General features: G+C 36.7%; 1 protein-coding gene across 1 annotated transcript in view; it reads right to left on the bottom strand.

Moving 5' to 3' along the window:
• The window catches only part of CWC27 (CWC27 spliceosome associated cyclophilin), a 262,287-nt gene that overhangs the window by 80,308 nt on the left and 158,823 nt on the right, over nucleotides 1-23,156 (bottom strand). The window lies entirely within an intron of this gene.

Below are 23,156 nucleotides of genomic sequence, written 5' to 3'. Positions count from 1 at the left end.
GTTACCATTGACTTTCTTCACAGAATTAGAAAAAACTACTTTAAAGTTCATATGGAACCAAAAAAGAGCCCGTATAGCCAAGACAATCTTAGCAAAAAGAACAAAGCCACAGGCATCATGCTACCTGACTTCAAACTATACTACAAGGCTACAGTAACCAAAACAGCAAGGTACTGGTACCAAAACAGATATACAGACCAATGGAATAGGACTGAGGCCTCAGAAATAATGCCACACATCTACAACCATCTGATCTTTGAAAAACCTGACAAAAAGAAGAAATGGGGAAAGGATTCCCTATTTAATAAATGGTGTTGGGAAAATTGGCTAGCCATAAGCAGAAAACTGAAACTGGACCCCCTCCTTACATCTAAGAATTAACTCAAGATGGATTAAAGACTTAAACGTAAAACCTAGGACCATAAAACCCTTGAAGAAAACCTAGGCAATACCATTCAGGATATAGGCATGGGCAAAGACTTCATGACTAAAACATGAAAAGCAATGGCAACAAAAGCCAAAATGGACAAATCGGATGTTATTAACCTAAAGAGCTTCTGCACAGCAAAAGAAACTACCATCAGAGTGAACAGGCAACCTACAGAATGGGAGAAAATTTTTGCAATCTATCCATCTAACAAAGGGGGAATATACAGAATCTACAAGGAAGTTAAATAAATCTACAAGAAAAAACCAAACAACCCCATCAAAAAGTGGGCAAAGGATATGAACAGACACTTCTCAAAAGAAGACATTTATGCAGACAACAAACATATGAAAAAAGGCTCATCCTCACTGGTCATTAGAGAAATGCAAATCAAAACCACCATGAGACACCATCTCACACCAGTTAGAATGGCGATGATTAAAAAGTCAGGAAACAACAGATGCTGGAGAGGATGTGGAGAATTAGGGATGCTTTTACACTGTTGGTGGGAGTGTAGATTAGTTCAACTATTGTGGAAGGCGATGTGGTGATTCCTCAAGGATCTAGAATCAGAAATACCATTTGACCCAGCAATCCCATTACTGGGTATATACTCAACAGATTATAAATCATTCTCCTATAAAGACATAAGCACACGTATGTTTACTGTAGCATTATTCACAATAGCAAAGACTTGGAATCAACCCAAATGTTCATCAATGATAGACTGGATAAAGAAAATGTGGCATGTACACACCATGGAATACTATGCAGCCATAAAACAGATGAGTTCATGTCCTTTGCAGGGACATGGATGAAGCCAGAAACCATCATTGTCAGCAGACTAACACAGGAACAGAAAACCAAACACCACATGTTCTCACTCATAAGTGGGAGTTGAACAATGAGAACACATGTACACAGGGAGCGGAACGTCACACACCAGGGCCTGTTGGGAAGCAGGGTTCTAGGGGAGAAATAGCATTAGGAGAAATATCTAATGTAGATGATGGGTTGATGGGTGCAGCAAACAATGGTGGCACATGTATACCTATGTAACAAACCTGCACGTTCTGCACATGTATCCCAGAAATTAAAGTATAATACAAACAAAACAAAACAAAACAAAACAAAAAAACTAAGGGTGCAAGCTTGATGAGCAATGATATATTTACATAATCTCAAAACATCTCTCTATAACTACACTTTCTGCATTATCTTGGATTGAATCCTGGAATGGAAAAAATAACAGCTATGAAGGACATTATTAGAACAAAAGACAAAATTTGGACTTCGTAAATTAGGTAACAGTATCAATCAATGTTTATATAAGAGAAAGTCCCTCTTTAGGAAATATACACATAGGTATTTAGGGTAAAGACCTGGTATCACTAAGGTACCTTCAAATCGTTCAAGAGAAAAATGTATGCACATGGCTGGGTGGTGGCTCACGCCTGTAATCCCTTTGGGAGGCTGAGGCGGGCAGATTATGAGGTCAGGAGTTTGAGACCAGCCTGGCCAATATGGTGAAACCCCATCTGTACTAAAAATACAAAAATTAGCTGGGCATGGTGGCACGTGCCTGTAGTCCCAGCTACTCGGGAGGCTGAGGCAAAAGAATAGCTTGAACCTGGGAGGTGGAGGTTGCAGTGAGCCGAGATTGCACCACTGCACTCCAGCCTGGGTGACACAGCGAGACTCCATCTCAAAAAAAAAAAAAAAAAAAAAAAAAGAAACAAAAATGTATGTACATACTTATACAAACATACAGACAGCAATGCAATGTGCAAATATTAAAAAATGTAAATGACTGGCAAATTGAGGTAAAAGATATATGAGTTCATTGTACTGTTTTCTGCAAGTTTAAAACTCTTTTCAAAACTAAATGTAACCATCTCTTCTGGATTGAATACTGTGGAAAGTCAGTTTCTCTAAACCTTAAGAAATGGGATTTAATTCTATTAAATATATATCATGATCAGCTAATTTATAAGACCCTATGCCAGGTCCTACAGATCAACTAGAGCAGCAATTCTCAGAGTGTGTTACCCAGACTGGACCTGCAGTATCAGCACCATCTGAAAATGTAAGAGTTGAAAAATCTTCCGTTTTACCCAAGATCTATCTGTGTTCCACTGATAGAATACAGGACAGTAATAGAGGATAAGATGGCCAACAACCTGAAAGCAAGATTATAGAGAAAAATCATAGATGATTAGATACTTTTATACTTAATTTGGTATACGATAAGATGGTACTAAAGGTTTGTGAAAAGAGGAATAATAAAATAACTATATTAAGAAGATCACTTAAGTTACAGTGTATAGATGAATCACTTCTGGGAGATTCCAGAGAAAAAGATCAGTTTAGGTTCTTTATTATACTGCCAAAAAAGGATGTGATACAAACCTGGAAGCAGAATAGGACAGATGAGAGATTCTACAATGAGTGAGTAAATAAGACTTGCCAATTGGCTGAATATGGCAATACTGACAGAGTAAAGAATTGGGAATGGCAGATTGGGGAAGAGGTAAAGAAGAGACATGAACAGTGAAAGATTATAAAGCCTGGATGGTTGATTGAACAGTCTGGATCCAGAGGAATTCATGAAAACCTCCTATAGCTGGGCGTTTTAAAGACCAAGGATCCCAGCCATATAATCCTGTAAAAGCATGCTCTTCTAAACAATGTCAAGTAAGGAAGTGGTGATTTCAGCCTTATGATTCTGTAAACCATGTTCCTCTAAACAGTGCCATGTAAGGAAGTGGTTTCAGACTTTTAGATTTTAGAGGTCTGTAAACATCCCACATAAAATTTAATGGATGAATTACTTTTTAATTTTACAAGTTAAGAATTAAAATAAATTCCTGGCCAGGCGCGGTGGCTCAAGTCTGTAATCCCAGCACTTTGGGAGGCTGAGACGGGCGGATCACGAGGTCAGGAGATCAAGACCATCCTGGCTAACACGGTGAAACCCCGTCTCTACTAAAAAATACAAAAATCTAGCCGGGCGAGGTGGCGGGTACCTGTAGTCCCAGCTCTTCGGGAGGCTGAGGCAGGAGAATGGCATAAACCCGGGCGGAGCTTGCAGTGAGCTGAGATCCGGCCACTGTACTCCAGCCTGGGTGACAGAGTGAGACTCTGTCTCAAAAACAAACAAACAAACACACAAATAAATAAATAAATTCCTATTGGCCATTGAGATTATAAATTGGTAACAACCACTTCGGAAAACAAAATGGCAATATCGGGAGGGGTTGAAGGTGTGCATACACACTACAGGTTTGTTACATCAGTTGAATCAGGGCTCTGACATCTTCTACCCGTGGGATTTTGGACAAATTACTTAACCACCCTATAGCTCAATTTCTTCACCAGTAAAATGTTAATAAGTGTTCACTTATTGTTTTAAAGATTACATTAATGCATATAAATCACTTAGGAGAGTTAGTAAACATTACGTATCATAATCATGATAACTACTGATTATAATTAAATTATAATCACACACTCAGCTATTCCATTTAAAGACATACCCTAAAGAAACTCTTGTTTATTTACACAGAAGTGTACAAGGATGCTTTCTGCAAAATGTTTAAAATAGGAAATATATAAAAGGAACCTAATGCCCATGAACAGGAGAAAAACTAGAATATGCATTCAATGAATACTATTTAAAATAAATAAATATGTACTACATACAAAAACATTGACAAATGTCAAAAGCATAATGATAAATTTAAAAAACAAGGTGTAATTGGATACATACCATTTGATACCACTTTTATAGAGTGGCATAGTAGCAGTATTATTTTTAATGGCTGTATACACATGCAATAAAGGATTAAAAACATGTACAGGAAGGAAACATACTTCTGAGTAGTGAGTAGTTTTGGGAAGGGGGCGAAATAAAATTGGAAAGTATACATGGGACTTAAGCTATATTTGTAAAGTTTAGATTTATTTTTTTAAAATGTACAAAATATTAAGATTAGTTGGGTAAAAAAATGGGTTAAGTCCCTTTACCTTTCTGTATGTTTAAAACATTTTGAAAGATAAAAAAGAAAAATGTAAAAAAAATTAGTTTATCAATTTAAATAAGTTTTAAAAACTAATTTTAATATTTCTATTTTGAAATGATTTTAATCTTACAGAAAAGTTAAAGAATAATATAAAAAACTCATATCTTTCTACCTCAATTCACCAGTTCTTAACATTTTGCCACATGTTTTATTATTCTGTCTCCCAGTGCATAAATACATATTAATTTTTTCCTCAATCATTTAAGACTAGGTTGCATATATTATGGTACTTTACTCCTTAATACTTTAGTTTGCGTTTCATAAGAACAAGAATAATCTCTTAAGTCACTATAGTATTTCAAATTCAGGTATATAAAATTCAGAAAATTTCATAGTGATGCAATACTTTACTATACCATCCATATTTTATTGTGTCAAGTTCCCCAACCATGTCCTTTTTAGCATTATTTTTTCCTTTGTTCCAGGATCCAGTCCAGGAGCATGTATTGCCATTTAGTTTTGATGTCTCTGTAGACTCCTAAGCCTTTCTTTTTATTTCACAACATGGACATTATTGAAGAATACAAGACAGTTGTTTTTCTAATAAAATATTCCTTAATTTGGTTTGTCTCATGCTCTCTTATGATTAGAGTCAGGTTATGCAGCCCTAGGCAGAACACACAAGTGATTGCGCGTTCTTCTCAGGGCACTGTTAAGAGACATGTGGTGTCCATATGCTCCTCATCGTGGATGTTAATTCTGATCAGTCAGTCAAGGTGTTTTACAGATCTCTATTACAGATCAGTGTGCAACTAATAAGCAATTAGTGGGGAGACAGTTTGTGATCATGCCAATATACGGTTCTTCATCCAGCATTCCCCCTAGATTTAGTATCTATTGATCATTTTTGCCCAAACCAATCTTTACTATGACAATGGTGATCTTCCAACTCCACCACTCTCTTCACATTTATTATTTGTTATCTTACTGTAAGGAGACTTTCCTTCTCTTCTAAGTATTCATTCATTCATTCAGATCCTCATAGATTATGAATTTCTATTTTTCTACCCAATAGTTCAATTTTTTTTTTTTTTTTTTACTGGTTTCAATGATTGTTTTTTGCACTTTTTATCAAGATAAAATTCATATAACATAAACTCGCCATTTTAAAGTGTGTGATTCAATGATTTTTAGTATAATCACAATGTTGTAAAACCGTCACCACTATAATTCCAGAAAATTTCCACCACCCCTTAAAAAAAACACTACCTGTTAGCAGAAATACCATTAGCAGTCAGTCCCACTTCTCATTTCCCTGCATTCCCTGGCAAATACTTACTTTCCTTCTTTCTCTACAGATTTGGATCTGCCTATTTTGGACATTCCACATAAATGGAATCATATAATTCATGGTCTTTTGTATTCTGGCTTCTTTCACTTAGTGTAATGTTTTCAAGCTTCATCCATGTTGTAGCATGAATCAGTACTTTATTCCTTTTCATGGCTGAATAATATTTCACTGTATGAATACATCACAGTTTGTTTAGGCTGTTTTGTATGGGTTGTTTCCATTTTTTGTTTATTATGAATAATACTGCTATGAATATTTGTGCACAAGTTTTTTTTTTTTTTTTTCTTTTAACACTTGCTTTCAATTCTCTTGATATATATCTAGGAGTGTAACTGCTGGATCATATGTTATTTTTATTTTGAAGTTTCTGAGGAACTGCTAAACTTTTTTTCCAAAGCAGTTGTACCATTTTACAATACCATCAGTAATGTATGAGCTTTCCAATTTCTCCATGTCCTTGCCAATACTTGTTGATTGCTCCCTTACCTTAAAAAACAATGTATTTATAGTCACCCTACTGGGTGTGAAATAATATCTCATTACGGTTTTGATTTGCATTTCCCTGATCGCTAATGATGCTGAGCATTTCTCATGTGCTTATTGTCCATTTGCATATCTTTTTCGGAGAAATTTCTATTCAAATGCTTTGCCCATTAAAAAATTGCATTATCTTTTAATTCCTGAGTTGTGTGTCCTCAATTATCTGAAACTCAAGTAATTCCAGATTTAACAGTGGAGGAGAGGCCCTTTCAAGATCCCTTCTATGTTGTCTTGATGTGCCACTGTCATTTTCAGGAGCACTCTTCTGCCCTCTCACCACCCCCCTTTCTTTTGTTGTACAACAGGTGGTCTGGTCTTGGGAATCAGTCATTTCTTCAAATTACCCTGGTTCCTTTCAGAGGGAAATGGTGTTAGAAACCAAGATCTGGGTGCCAAATGCACTCATTGCCACTGATTCTTTGCTTTTCGGTCCCTTCAGCAGTCAGAGGTAGGAAATGTATAAGAAATCATTAAGTTCATTCAAATCCCATGCATCCACGCATACCAATCGATTCCCCAAAGTTTTTCCTTGTCTACCCTCATTCCACATTTTTATCTCCTTTCTTCTGTAATGAGAACCTTGGCTCCCTACAACATCAACACATGTATTATTAATTTACTAAACTTTACCATATACATAAAATAGTTTTATAATTAGTATGCCTATAGTACTACAAAAAAACAAAAACAAAAAAACCCAAGACAAAGCCAACTGAGAAAAGTTCAAGATTTGTTTACTGTTCTTTCCACACCTCTTGTGGAATAATATAATCAAATTTTTTCTTTTACCTCTCAGCAGTGTAATGTTACTCATTTGAAACAAAATTGGATTTATTTATTTCTACTTACATTCCCAGTTTTAGTTTCTCTTTCCTTTCCATGCTTGCTAATTTTTAAACTATTTAGAACAGATATACATTTTTAAAAGTGAAAACTACAAAAAAAGATAAACTCAGGTATCATTGCCTCCTATCACTTCTACCTCTTCTCTATGCTGCTATTCCTTGTAAATAAGCAACTTAATTATTTTCTGGCTTATCATTCCCATGGTTTTTCTGCAAACGTGTGTGTGTGTGTATGTGTGTGTGTGTGTGTGTCATACTTTGTTGTGCACTTAGCTGTTTTTCCCACTTACGTACAAAGAATAAAAGAATTAAGATCCTGAAAAGGCATTTTCTCAGATCACCAAGGAAGTGGTAAATTACGACTTTTCCCCTAACTTCATTTGAAGTCTTTAGCCTACAACACAGAGATTGCTAAAATAAGAAGGAAACTTTTCGACAATTAAAAATAAGCAGACTTGTCATTATTTAACATTATATTGTATACTTAAGTGAGTTTCCAACTGTTTATTTTTGCTACTGAAGAGTAAAAAATGTATTTCAGAGAAGCAACTGAGATCCCTACATTGTAAACTTAAAGAGGCAATGGTGATAAGAAAAAGAATCAAGTTCCGTAAGGGAATATGCAGACTGAGGAAATGCAGTGAATGTGGGTGAGTGTTGACTTTTTTTTTTTTGAGACGGAGTTTCACTTGTCACCCAGGCTGGAGTGCAATGGGGCAATCTCAGCTCATGGCAACCTCTGCCTCCTGTGTTCAAGCGATTCTCCTGCTTCAGCCTCCCAAGTAGCTGGAATTACAGGTGACCGTCACCATGCCTGGCTAATTTTTGTATTTTTAGTAGAAATGGGGTTTCATCATATTGGCCAGGCTGGTCTCCAACTCCTGACCTCAGGTGATCCACCTGCCTCGGCCTCCCAAAGTGCTGGGATTACAGGTGTGAGCCAGCGCGCCCGGCCGACTGCTAAATTTTAAAAGAACAATTTCAGTCAGGTTGAGAAGTTAATAATCTAGAAATCCAAAGAAATGATTAGGAGTTGTGAACAATGATTTGGAACTACTCTTCAGAAGTAGGTTTAATAGTGGAAGGCAGAGTTTGCAAGGGAGCACACAGACACAAGGATAAAAAAAAATATTTGTGGTCAGGGAAGAAATGAGCAGGGGTGAGGCACAGGGGAAAAAGTAAGAGGATATGGACAGACTTTTGCAAAAGAAGGAGAAGGGAAAGTTCCTGAAGATTTGGAAAGTGGAGTGGGTGATTAGCCTTAAGAAGAACTAGGCACCCTGTCCTGAGACAAAAGACAGGCTGGAGAAATGTGTGGGGAAACAGAAGTCTGGTGGTCGAGAACAGTAAAGCTGAAGAAGCTCATGTTAGATGGCCTTTTCAGAAAAGTAAGGATGAGGCAATCTGTGAAGAAGAGGGGCAGGAGGCAGGGCTGGCACTGGAGAAGTAAGCACAATGGAAAATGCCTGGCACAGAGAGGCTGTCTGGAAATTGAACAATATAAATGTCACCATCTATAGCGGAATTTATTCAGCTTCGAGAGTTTAATAATGTAAAATATACTTACCTAAGTTAAAATTGGTGATGTAAATAATAGTAAACTCTTGATTTTTCCCTATTTTAGTAGAATACTTGCCAGATTTACTAAATGATGTAACTGTTCTGAAACTGTTAGAATCCTTTTATTATTGAACTAAAATTTTTCAGCTTTCCCATAAAGTCACAAGTAATAATACATCAATCTCAACCAAAATCTGAATTTTAAAAAAATACAGCACATGGTAAATCTGGATCAGAAATATGTACATTTGTGATGATATATACACATTCTATTTAATGCATTATTTTAAACTAGTGGTGATGATAACTATGCAAAGAATTCTATTCACTTTTGCAAGCACCTAATAGAACAAACTGAATTGAAGTTTAATTTTCCATATATATTGCTATTACCTAGTAAAACTCACCATTGTTTAGGAACAGTTTTTAGGAATGCTTCTTGATTTTTAGAGCAAACTAAAGGAACCCGCCTGCTCATAGCAGGAAAGTTAAAGCAGCTGAAACAGCACTGTCTGGGAAGAAAGCAGTATTTTTTTCTCTTTATTTGAAGTCTGCCCCTGATAATTTCTTTTCCAACACTAATCTTACAACACTGAGATTTTAAAAACATGTAAACAAACAAACATACATTCTGGCAACTGAAAGCTAGAAATTCCATTATTTAACATTACATTTTTTATTTACATCTTCATTGACTGCATTCATTCCATGCCTGCTGGAAGGAGAATAGATACTTCCTCAGTGCCTTGAAAAATGCTTAAATATAATGTAGTAAGCATTCAATAAATATGGATTACTTAATAGGAAGTCAAATACAAAATCCTAATGTACAGAAAGCAAGCCTGGGCAAAACAGGTCTTAATGATATGACTGAAATGCATATTGTGGATTACTGAAAATTGGCTGTATGCTTGACTTACTAGATCAGTACTAAATATCTAAAATATATAAGAGTCAAGAGTTTATAAAATTCCTTATTAAAGTAAGATTAAAATTTTGTTTTGAGTAAAATATATGAGTTTAAAATTTCATAAATAATGTATATTTAGTTGAAATTAGGTTTAATTCAATGAAATAAATACTTATTGTGAGTCTTTAGAGTTTATGGTACAGATTAATGCAGAAGATTAATACAAAGCAGAATGTGGTAAGTAGCATAGGAAATTAACTGGGATAGCCAGAAAAATGGCTTTTAAAATGTATGTCTGATGCTGGAATGAAGATTGCTGAATCATCTTTCAGCAACCATATCCTTTGTGGGATTTTGCATAGGATCTAAGGTAGTTTAAGAAAGATTCATGAGGTGAAGAAGGTGTTTGAGACGGAACATGAAGGACAAAAATCCCATAAGCAAAAATAGTAGAAGGTGCTCAGTCCAATGGAATCACAAAAGCCACATGACACCCATAAGAAAGGGTGGGAGTATAGTCAAGGATCCATCAGAATAGACTGGGGAGAATATGGAATCTGTCTGGGGAAGTAATGGAGGAAAGGACTTGAAATACAGATTTTACTGCAGAACTTGAGGACTTTGTATACATGTAAAAACTGATTTAATCCTTCTGAAAATCATGTAAAGTTGGTATTACCATTGTGATGAACACTCCTCTCCCTTTTTCCCTAATTCCACGTGACTCTAGTCATGCTGCCTCTATTTTTGGCTTGATAAATGGCACGTGACTCAGCACTGGCCAATAAGAGCCTTTAATTTCCCAGCTATAGTAATTGATTCAGAAATAGGCACATGATAGAATAATCAACAATGAGATGCTAAGAGATTTTTGTTGAGACCTCTAGGACTAAGGCGAACTTTCTTGTCTACTGGATTAGAATCTGGGAAGATATGAGGAGTTTCTTTGACTATTCAAACCCATGAAAGGGAAAGCATGACTCCGAATGGAACAAATAAGGCTGGGTATGTGGAGGTTTGGGTGAAGATGTAAAAGCAGAATCAAGTGATGCAGACACAAAGAGGAAATTCAGGCCTACTTGACATCATTTTAGCCTCTCACAAAGTTGTGCTTGAAATCAGTTCTACCTATAGCCCCAGCGTAATCTTTTCAGCATAAGCCTGATTAGCCATTTGAAACCATAAGATTCTTAACTGACAGAATATCATTCCCATTTACAAATAAAGAAATGAAAGGTTAGGAAAAATATAATTTGTCCAAGATCACACACGTTTTAAATAACAGATTTATTGCTTTAACTGATATTAGATGACTTCAAGCCCATATTGCTAACTACACATTTTTTATTTTGTGAATTTTCGTGTGTGTGTGTGTGTGTGTGTGTGTGTGTGTGTGTCTAAGAAAGAGAGAGAGGGAAAGAGTATATTAAAATAATTTTGGTTAGTTTCTTTTGGTATATAAAAATAATAACTACCACTCACTGAGCACTATGCTAAATGCTTTACATAAAATTTCTATACATGCCCATTGTTAACAGCTTGTCCATACTCACTTCTAATGGAAACTTTCTTGTCCATGACTGCTGTTCCCTCTATTACCTCAGAAGCTGGCCAGGGGTGGCATATAAGCCATGTGTGCTCACCAGGGACTATAACGTGGTAGCCAATCAAAATATGAGCCAGGCCAATTGGATTCCTTTCTTGGAAATATGAACTAGTTGGTGGTAGCAAAAGGATGTGCACAATTGGATCTGGGGTGATAATTTGACACTAGGAGCTACACGAAATTCTATAGGAGAATAAAAGAAGACTGCCATTAGAAGGAAGAGGCCGCTGCAGATACATAGAAAGAATTAGAGATGCAGATAGAGACATAGATTACATAGCTTTGCTAGGAGTTCAGTCTCAGATTCTGATCACATTTTATATTTCTATTCTTTGGTTTCTGTCTTTTGGTATTCATGAGATTCCAATACATGCTTAGAAGAATCTCCCCTTTACATAAGCTAGCTTGAATGGTTCTTGGACCATGAAATCAATAAAGTACAGACTAGAACAATATATCATTTTAGTGAAATATGATAGCAACCCATGAGGCAGTTATTTTCAAGATAAAGAAATAGGTTCAGAGAGTTCAAGTAAATATCCCAAGGAAACAACTAGAATGAGATGAAGCTGGGAGTAAAACCTAGGTTGATGTATCTTAACTCCATATGTATAAGACTAACTGGAATAGGGATATACCAGAGACAAGGAAACCAATTAGGAACTAACTACAGTATCTTAGGAAGAGATGGTGAGTGATGCAGTTAGAGTAATGGATGAAGTAACAGAAGTGAAGAAGTGGGTAAAAAGTGTATCAGATTGTCTATAAGGGTAGGGATGAGGGATAGTAAAAAAGTGGAAGGAGTCAAAGATGACACTAAAAAAATTTAATTTGGCTGATTGGAAAAAGAGTGGTACAACTAGTAATAGTAGTGGGGATTAAGGTCTGGGAATTATTATTATGAAGAAGAAAATACACTTAATTTTGGTCACTATTAGGTTTAAGGAAACTTTAAAAAGAGAGTTGAAAATGTGAGCCTGAAGCTAGAGTTGGAAAAATGAGATTGGGAAATATTTGTAAAGAAGTTACCTCGTTGAAGTCTTTACAAAACTCAGTAAATCAACACATAGTATAAATACAGATTTTAAAAAATTCACATGTTAACTGGGAGAAACAGGACAAGATGGCTGACTAGATACAGACAGGAAGAACCTCTTCCATTGAGACGGACCAGAATATTGAGTAAACCAGCATAGTCCACACAGACCATCTGAGAGATGCACTGAGAGAGGTTAGAGAGATGACTCAGATACCAGGACTGAAGGGAGAGGAAGCTGGAAACTCCACATGAGGTTGCTGAGTGCTGAGATGCATCTCAAGCCCTTAATGCCTCCCAAGGAAGGGGTGGCTGTGACCTGTGTAAGCTGCTGGACCTGGAGGGAGCAGGACTGTCTTTCCCAGTTCTGCTGGGACAGGTCTGATCTGTACCTCCTGCTGTCTAGTGGCCTATCTCAGAGTCTGGTATCGGCCATGCCTGAATTCAGCATAGCCTCAGATATCCTGCCACAGTGCTTTTGCCAGTGACTACCATAATAGTGCTTTTACCGCAGTCCCCCACTGCCCCACCTCAGCACTTTTGCTGACAGCCTCCTGCTGGCAAGTGTTCACTTCCGACCTGCCACTGCCCCTTTGAAGTGAATCTGCACCCCTGCTGCAGCACCTTCTACCTGTGACACCTCCATCAGAGCACTTATGCACGCAGCACCCTCAATGGAGTACTGTTGCCAGCAGCCCATCTGGGTCTTAACCTTGAGAGATGAGAGGGCAAAACCATGCACCCAGTCCCAGTCTCCCAGGTTTACAGCATGCAGCCCAGGAGTGTGAAGCTGAGCCTGGACCCTCCAAAAGCATCCAGAAACGAAGTCATTTAACTTTCCTAACATGTACCACAGTCAAACCCTCAAGGATAATGAAAATCATAAAAATAAAAAGCTCTATCCAAAGGAAAACAATTTCAAAGGATAAAGGAACATCAGCCCCCACAGATGAGAAAGAACCAGTGCAAGAACTATGGGAACTCTAACAGCCAGAGTGTTTTCTTATCTCCAAACAATCACACTAGCTCCCCAGCAATGGTTCTTAACCAGATTGAAATGGCTGAAATGTCAGACAGAATTAAGCATCTAGACGGCAAGGAAGCTCATTGAGACCCAAGAGAAGATTGAAACCCAATCCAAGCAAAACAGTAAACTGATCCGAGAGTTGAAAGATGAAATAACCATTTAAAGAAAGAACCAAACTGAACTTCTGGATATGAAAAATTCACTACAGGAATTTCAAAATACAACTGGAAGCATTAACAACAAAATAGACCAAGTTGAGGAAAGAATCTCAGAGGTTGAAGACTGCTCCTTTGAAGCAACACATGCAGACAAAAATAAAGAAAAAAATGTAAAAAAATGAACAAAACCTCTGATAAATACGGGATTATGTAAAAAGACCAAACCTATAACTCATTGACATTCCTGAAACAGAATGAGAGAGGGTAAGTAATATGGAAAATATATTTGAGGATGTAGTTCATGAAAATGTTTCCAATCTCACTAGACAGATTGACTAGAAATTCAGAGAACCCCAGTGAGAAGCTATGCAAGACACAGTCATGAGATTCTTTAACTCAGTGTGAAAGAAAAAATCTTAAAGACAATTACAGAGAAAGAACAGGTCACTTACAAAGGAAACCTCATCAGGCTAACACCTTGCAGCAGAAACTGTACAGGCCAGAAGTGACTGGGGGCTTATTTTCAACATCATTAAATAAAGAAGTTCCAACCAAGAACTTCATATTCTGCCAAACTAAGCTTCATAAGCGAAGGAAAAATGAAATCCTTTTCAGACAAGCAAATGCTAAGGAACTTTGTTACCATTAGACCTGCCTTACAAGAGGTCCCAAAGGGAGTGCTAAATATGGAAACAAAAGAATTCTACTTGCCACCACAAAAACACACTTAAGCACATACCCCCTGACACTATAAAGCAACTATATAATCAAGTCTACATAACACCCAGGTAACAGCATGATGAGAGGATCAAATCCTCAAATATCAATATTGACCCTGAATGTAAATGGTCTAAATGCCTCACTCAAAAGGCATAGAGTGGCAAGATGGATAAAGAAGCAAGACCCAACTGTCTGCTGCCTTCAAGAGATCCGTCTCAAGTAGGATTACCCATAAGCTCAAAGTAAAAAGATAGAGAAGGATCTACCAGGCAAATGGAAGACAAAAAAGAGAAGGGGTTATTCTGTGCTTAAACACGACATTTAACCAACTGGTCTTAATAGAGATCTACAGAACACTCCAGCCAACAAGACCAGAATATACATTCTTCTCATCTGCACAGGGGAGCTACACTAAGATTGACCATAAGCTAGACCATGAAGTGAGTCTCAACAAATTAAAAAAAAAAAATCAAAATCATACTAACTACACTCTCAGATCACAGAGCAATAAAAAAAGAAATAAATACCAAGATGTATCAAAACCATACACTTACATGGAAATTAAACAACTTGTTCTTGATTGACTTTTGGGTAAAGAATGAGACTGAGGCAGAAATAAAAAATTATTTGAAACTAATGAAAATAAGAGACACAACATACCAGAATCTCTGGAACACAGAGCAGTGTAGGGAGGAAATGTATGCACTAAACATCTACATCAAGAAGTTAGAAAGATCTCAAATTTATAACCTAACATTGTACCTAGAGAAACAAGAGTAAAGCTAGCAGAAGAAACAACCAAAATCAGAGCTGAACTGAATAAAATTGAGGTGCAAAAATCCATAAAAAAGATCAACAAAATTAAAAGTTGGTTCTTCAAAAGATTAAACAACATTGATAGAACCCTAGGTAGATTAACAAAGAAAAAAAAAGAGAAGATCCAAATAAACACAATCATAAATGACAAAAATGACATTAAAACTGACCCCACAGAAATACAAAAAATCCTTGGAAACTATCAGAAACACCTCTATGTACACACACTGGAAACCCTAGAAGAAATGGATAAATTCCTGGAAACACAAAGCCTCCCAGATTGATCAGAAAGAAACTAAAATCTTGAACGGATCAACAACAATTTCTGAAACTGAATTAGTAAAACAAGCCTACCAACCAATAAATCCCTGATCCAGATGGATTCACCGCTGAATTCTACCAGACATACAAAGAAGAGCTAGTACCAACCCTACTAAAACTATTTCCAAAAATTGAGGAAGGGGTTTCCTCCCTAACTGATTCTATCAAGCCAGCATCATTCTGATACCAAAGCCTAGCAGAGACACAATGAAAAGAGAAAACTTCAGGCCAATATCCCTGGTAAACATGGATGCAAAAATCCTCAACAAAATACTAGCAAGCCAAATCCAGCAGCACATCAAAGAGTTAATTCACCACAATCAAGTAGGCTTTATCCCTGAAATGCAAGGTTGTTTCAACATTTGTAAGCCAATAAATGATGGCTGGGTGCGGTGGCTCACGTATGTAATCCCAGCACTTTGGAAGTCCGAAGCGGGAGATTACCTGAGGTCAGGAGTTTCAGACCAGCCTGGCCAACATGGTGAAACGCTGTCTCTACAAAAAAAGTATAGAAATTAGCTGGGCATGATGGCAGGTGCCTGTAATCCCAGCTATTCGGGAGGCTGAGTTGGAAGAATCACTTGAACCTGGGAGGCAGAGGTTGCAGTGAGCTGATTTGTGCCATTGCACTACAGCCTGGGTGAGAGAGCAAGATTCTGTCTCAAAACAAAACAAACAAAAACAAAAACAATAAACAAAAAACAAAAAGTGATTCAGCATACAGACAGAATTAACAACAAAAATCAAATGTTCATTTCCACAGAAGCAGAAAAGGCCTTTGATAAAATTCAATATACCTTGATGTTAGAAATCCTCAACAAATTAGACATCGAAGGAACACGCCTCAATATAATGAGAGCCATATATGACAAATCCACAGCTAACACCATACTGAATGGGCAAAAGCTAGAAGCAATCTCCTTGAGAACTGTATCAAGGATGACCACTTTCACCACTCCTATTCAACATAGTACTGAAAGTCCTAGCCAGAGCAATTAGGCAAGAGAAAGAAATAAAAGGCATCCAAATTTGAAAAGAGGAAGTCAAACTATCTCTCTCCGCAGATGATACGATTCCATATGTAGAAAACTCCAGAGACTCCACCAGAAGCTTCTAGAACTGATAAATGACTTCAGTCATGTTTCAGGACACAAAACAGACATACAATATCAGTAGCATTTCTATACACTGATACATCCAAGCTCAGAGCCAAATCAAGAACAGAATCTCATTTATAATAGTCACAAAAAGAATGAAATACAGCTTACCAATGAGACAAAATATCTCTACAATGAGAATTACAAAACACTTCTGAAATAAATCAGACATGACACAAACAAAAGGGAAAATATTCCATGCTCATGGATAGGAAGAATCAACAGTGTTAAAAGGCCATACTGCCCAAACAAATTTACAGATTCAATGCTATTCCTATAAAACTACCAATGACATTTTTCACAGAATTACAGAAAACTACTGTAAAATTCATATGGAACCAAAAAATATAACAAATTGCCAATGCAATCCTAAACAGAAGGTACAAAGCTGGAGGCATCACACTACCTGACTTCAGACTACGCTATAAGGCTACAGTAACCAAAACAGCATGGTACTGGTACAAAAACAGACACACAGAGCAATGGAACAGGATAGATAACCCAGAAATAAAGCTACACAGCTACAATTACCTGACCTTCAACAACGTAAACAGTAACTATGTGGAAAGGACTCACTGTTTAATGAATTGTGATGGGATAACTGGCTAGCGAGATGCAGAAGAATGAAACTGGACCCCTTTCTTTCACCATATACAAAAACTAACTTAAGATGTATTAGAGACTTCTAATGTAAGACCTAAAACAATAAAAATCCTAGAAGAAAACCTAGGAAATACTGTTCTGAACATTGGTCTTGGCAAAGAATTTATGACTGAGTCCCCAAAAGCAATTGTAACGGAAGAAAAATGGACAAGTAGTACCTAATTAAACTAAAGAGCTTCTGCACAACAAAAGAAACTATCAACAGAATAAACAGATAACCTACAGAATGAGAGAAAATATTTGCAAACTGTGCATCTGACAAAAGTCTAATATCCAGAATCTATAAGAAACTTAAAAATCAACAAGAAAAAAAAACTCATTAAAAAATCGGCAAAGGACATGAACAGACACTTGTGAAAAGAAGACATACAAGTGGCCAACAAACATGAAAAAATCCTCAGCATCATGAACCATCAGAGAGATGGAAATCAAAACCACAATGAAATACCATCTCACACCAGTCAGAATGGCTATGATTAAAAAGTAAAAAATAATAGATGCTGGTAAGTTGCAAAGAAAAGGTAATGCATAGAATACTGTTGATGGGAATATAAATTAGTTGGGCCACTGTGGAAAGCATTGTAGAGATTTCTCAAAGAGCTTAAAACAGAACTACAATTTGACCCAGGAATCCCACTATTGGGTAAATATCCAAAGGAAAATCAACGTTGTCTACCAAAAAGACACATGCACACTCAGGATACAAAACAAACACATAAAAATCAACAGCATTTCTATACACTGATAACAAACAAGCTCAGAGCCAAATCAAGAACAGACAAGGACATGGAATCAACCAAGATGCCCATTAATGGTGGACTGGATTTAGAAAGTGTGGTACATATACACCAAGGAATATTATGCAGTCATAAAAAGAATGAGATCATGTCCTTTGCAGCAACATGGATGGCGCTAGAGACTATTATCCTAAGCTAACTAACATAGTGACAGAAAACCAAATACTGCATGTTCTCGCTTATAAGTGGAAGATAAACACTGAATATACATGGCCACAAAGATGAGAACAATAGATACTGGAAACTGCTGGAGGTGGGGAGTAGGATGAGGGTGTGGGTTGGAAGGCTACCTATAGGGTACTATGCTCACGACCTTGGTGATGGGATCATGTGTACACCAAGCCTCAATGACACAAAATTTACCCATGTAACAAACCTGCACTTTCACCCTCTGAACCTAAAATAAAAGTAGAAAAGAAAAAAATTTCAGTAACACAGAAATACAAAGGTAAGAGGTAAACACTATATCTAATACTAAAAGAAACTGCTTTAGATTTCTAATTATTCTCTGGCCAGTATTTATGGTGACAAATTTACTGGGCGCAAATGACAAAATGAAGCAACAAAATTTAGTCATTAATTTTATATGGGCACTATATACGTGTGTACACATACATACAGAAACACAAAGAAAGCATTTACGTCTTTAGAGATTATAATGTTTTAAATTGTACAGCAAAAATATATGGAAATCACATAATAAAAAATGACTTGTATTTATGCCCTGCATTTCTCCATGGAACTTAACATTATTTAACAGACATTATCTCATTGTTTTAAGAACTGCTATGAAACAACATGACATTTATATAACACCATTCATTCTCAATAATCTTGAAGGGTTTTATAAACTCTGGAAGAATGGCTTTGCTCATGTTCAATGTGCAATCACTGAGGGCTGGACGTGGGGGTGGGTGGGTAGAGAATTGGACAGGACTCTGGTAGATGTTCTATAGAACACAGCAGTAACATAAAACCATTTAAGAAAGTGAGAGATACTATTATATTAAACAGAAACAATGAAGAAACAAGAGCAGAGAAGATCCAAGCTAAGATTCCATTACATTTGTTAAATCTGAGAAAAATAGTAAACACCAACTGGTCTTATTTTTTGTATCTTAGAATAATATAGATACTTTCTAGATTAAAAAGAATTTAAGCATCATCTGCTAAATGAAGAACTCCATTTTCTTTTTTTTCCCTTTTTGAATTGACAACAATTGTATATATTTTGGTGTACAACATCATGTTTTGAAATATATATATATTGGATGGTTGAATCAAGCTAATTAACACACACATTACCTCACATACCTGACATAATTTTTTGTGTGTGGCAAGAATACTTAAAACCTACTTTCTCAGCAATATTCGAGGATATAATACACTGTTACTCACCATAGTCACCATGTTTTATAATAGAGCTCTTCAACTTACCCCCGCTCTCTAACTGAAATTTTGAATCCTTTGACCAACATCTTCCCAGTCTGCCTTCCTGCCTAGCCCTTGGTAACCACAATTCTACTCTCTGAAGAACTCCATTTCCCACAGTGCTTTTTGTATGAGTAGTGGCCTATACTCCAACCATCAATAACATCTTAGATGCCAAATTATTATTGATTTAATATATTTTTGGAGGGTGTCTATATTTTTTGAAGATGCCTCCTCTCCTTCCTTCCCTGTTTGGACTGAAACTCAGATGCTAAAAAACATTCACCTGAAAATTTTTTTTCAAGTTTTGTTTTGAATTTATCAGGTATATTAATCAGGATTCTCCAGATATACAACCAATGTGTGTGTGTGTGTCTGTGTCTGTGTGTGTCTCTCTCTCTCTCTATATATATAAAAGAGATTAATGGAGCCCGAGAAGTTTCAAGGTCTGCAGTCAGCAATCTGGAGAGCAGGAGAGCCAATGATGTAGTTCCAGTTTGAGTTCAAAGGCCTGAAACCCAGGAGAGCTGATAGTGTAAGTTCCATCTGAAAGCCAACAGGCTTCAGAACCAGCAAGAGTCAATATTTTGGTTGAGTCTGAGCAGGAAAAGACAAATGTCCCAGCTCAAAGAAATGAGGCAGATGGAGTTCCTCCTTATTTGCAGGAGGGTCAGCCTTTTTGTTCTATTCAGGCTCTCGATTGTATGAGGGCCACCCACATTAGGAAGGGCAATCTGCTCTACTCAATCTACCAATTCAAATGTCAATTTTATCACCAAACACCTTCACAGACATACAGAGAATAATGCCATACCAAATACCTGGGCACCCCATCACCCAGTGAAGCTAACAAAAAAAATTAACCAACACATCGGACTAAAGGGTCTCTGTTCCTTCCTTGGAAAAACTAACAGAATTCAATTTTCCTGAAGCAGTTGAGAGCAATGGAATATACATATAAAGAAGATACTGCCAGATTCCCTACATGGACAAGGAAATATGCCAACTAATGCCAGAGGCTCTAGTGCCTCAGTTTGTCTCCTCTAGTCACAATATGTATGCAGAGGCCTACCGAAGACGGATGGCACCTTGGATGAGAACATGGGTAGAAGTAGTGAAAATGCAGGGGAAGAGCTGGACATCACAAAATACTGCAAAATTAATCTCCCAGTCCATCATATAGTTATTAGAGAACACAGTCAGTTTTGTAGAGGAATGAGAACACAAGCCTTATAAGTACATGGGGACTTTGACTATCTCTTTAAGCAGCTCAGGGTAAAAGGGTGATAACATCCCTATTAATCCTTCAAAAATACCACTTGAAGTCCTGAACCTGAAGATCACCTTGCAACAAAGAGCTACTAGTCAGTACAAGTCATCTACTACTACTACTACGACTACGACTATTACTACTACTACTGCTGCTGCTGCTACTACTACTACTACTACTACTACTACTACTACTACTACTACTACTGCCACTAAAGTTATCACATATTTCAGAGGCTACATACTGTAGCCTCACAATAAACAAATGAACATGCCAATTTTACAGATAAAGAAAGTGAAGCTAAGAGAGGCCACGTGTTACAGGTATGTTTTTGTTTTCCAAGTATGTTTTTGACTCCTTCTTCTGATAACAGATTCTCCCCCTGATGACAGAGTGACCCATGATCAATCAGCAATCTGTCTGGGGAGCTGGGTGTTCAAAAAGGCTGGAAAGAAGCTAAGTGAGCTGTCTAATGATAGAACCTAGATAGTACAAGAGTTTCTGCACTGAAGGCTCTGGAGTTGCCTCTGGTCTTTCCGCACCTCCTGAAGTGTAACTATTTAGTGCTTAGTTTCATTTTGTGTGTTACCTAAGTATCCCATCCTGTGGCTTAAATTGTACTTGGTTATGGCCAAGAAATGTGAATACATAGATATATTGTATAATTTATCCAAGATCACACAGGCCTAAATTGGAAGAGTTGACTCAAACCTAGGTTTGTCTGACTTTAAAGGCTGTACTCTTAACCATGATACTCCACTGGCTTTTGAAAACTGGTATTCTGTAATGCTACCTGCCACCAAAAGAAAGTAAAGCATTCTCTTGATTTTATATTTTGGATTCTTTTGCAAAATTTTGGAAGATATTTAAGCAAATATGGAAAATCTTGTAAAATTAGTCTATAAAATATAACTTCATTGTTGAAAGGGAAAATCTTTAGTGGGCATATTAAAGTTGGGTTATTTGAATGTTGTATAAAAGGAACAGCCAAAGGTGTAAGAAAATGGTACTTGAGCTTTGCTCTTTCTCAATCAGTGAGACGAAATGAGAACAAAACCTTTAAAAGCCTTCCAGAGAAGCAGATGAACAAAGTGAAAAGAGCACAGGCTTTCTGTTACAGGTAAATACAATAGAAAGAACAAAACATTCAGATTCTTCCAGCTCCACAATTATATTACATAATCAAAGCAATCTCTCCATGATACAGGTTTTCTTATTTGTAAAATGGAAAATTAGTACGTATTTTTATAGGGTTGTTGGGTAAGAATTAAAGTAAATAATACATGTAAAGCTTCTACTATAGAGCTTGGCATATAGTAAGCATTTATGAAATGGTAGTTGCTATTATTGGAGCTGTCATTAAACTGAGTCGTGACGATGCTTGCAGGGCCAACCAGAGAAGGCTGCTGAGAGGACCCTGGGAGTAAGACATAGTTGTGAACCAAAAGGATAAAAATATCTAATGGATAGAATGTTTAGTTATTTGTTAGCATCTCTTGCCTGTGTGTGTGTATTTAATCTTGTATGCATTCTTCAAATGTAACAGAGATACTGAAAAGTATACAAGTTAAAAAGGTATATAGCTCAATGATTTGTCACAAAGTGAACACTCAAATCAAGCAATTCTGTTGTTTGCCAAACCTCTTGCAGAAGCATCCCTGTTGCACGTCCCATTTATTAACCTCTCCCTTCGCTATAAAAGTAACCATGATCTTTCCCTATGGGATAATCACAAACATTCTTTTCTATATAATTTTATCACTTAAGCATGTGCTACTAAACACTACTACCTAATTTTTGCTATTGTAAATATACAAGCCCATACTACTACTTGCAAAAAGTATTTGAACACCAAGTCAGTGGGTTCTTGAACAAACAAGGAGGGGCTACAGGAAAAAAAACAAAACAAAACAGGTATTTGCCTAGTAATACTAAATAAACAAACACAAAACCCAAACCCAAAAAACACTACTTAATTTTGCTTGTTTTCTTGTGCATATTATATAAAATGAAATAACATCATTTATATTCTTTTGTGTCTGGCTAGTTTTGCTCAACTTTATGTTTGTGATTTACCCACATGGCTGTGTGCAGCTATAGTTCCTTCATTTTCACTTGTATATAGTATCCCATTGGATGAGTATACCACAATTTTTACCACTCTGTTGATGATAGATATTTGTGCTGTTTCTTGTTTCTGACTATTAAAAATAATAATACTGAACACTCCTGTACATGTGCACACATGTCTGATAATTATGTATGTAAGGGTAGAATCAGTGAATCATGGACTGTATTTTTAACTTTGGCAGAAAATGTCTACTGTTTTCTAAAGTGGTTGCATCAATTTACACTCCTGACACCAGAGGATGAGAGTTCCAGTGCTCCACATTCTCAGTAACAACTGCTACCGTTAATCTTTTTAGCTATTCTGGAGAATGTGTGGTTTGGCTCTAATTTGCATTTTCCTGAATACTCATGAAGTTGAATAAATTTTCT

Source organism: Macaca fascicularis, chromosome 6, assembly GCF_037993035.2.
Source record: "Macaca fascicularis isolate 582-1 chromosome 6, T2T-MFA8v1.1".
Classification (NCBI taxonomy): domain Eukaryota; kingdom Metazoa; phylum Chordata; class Mammalia; order Primates; family Cercopithecidae; genus Macaca; species Macaca fascicularis.
Note: the sequence above shows the minus strand (reverse complement) of the source record. Positions and strands in the feature narration are given on the sequence as shown.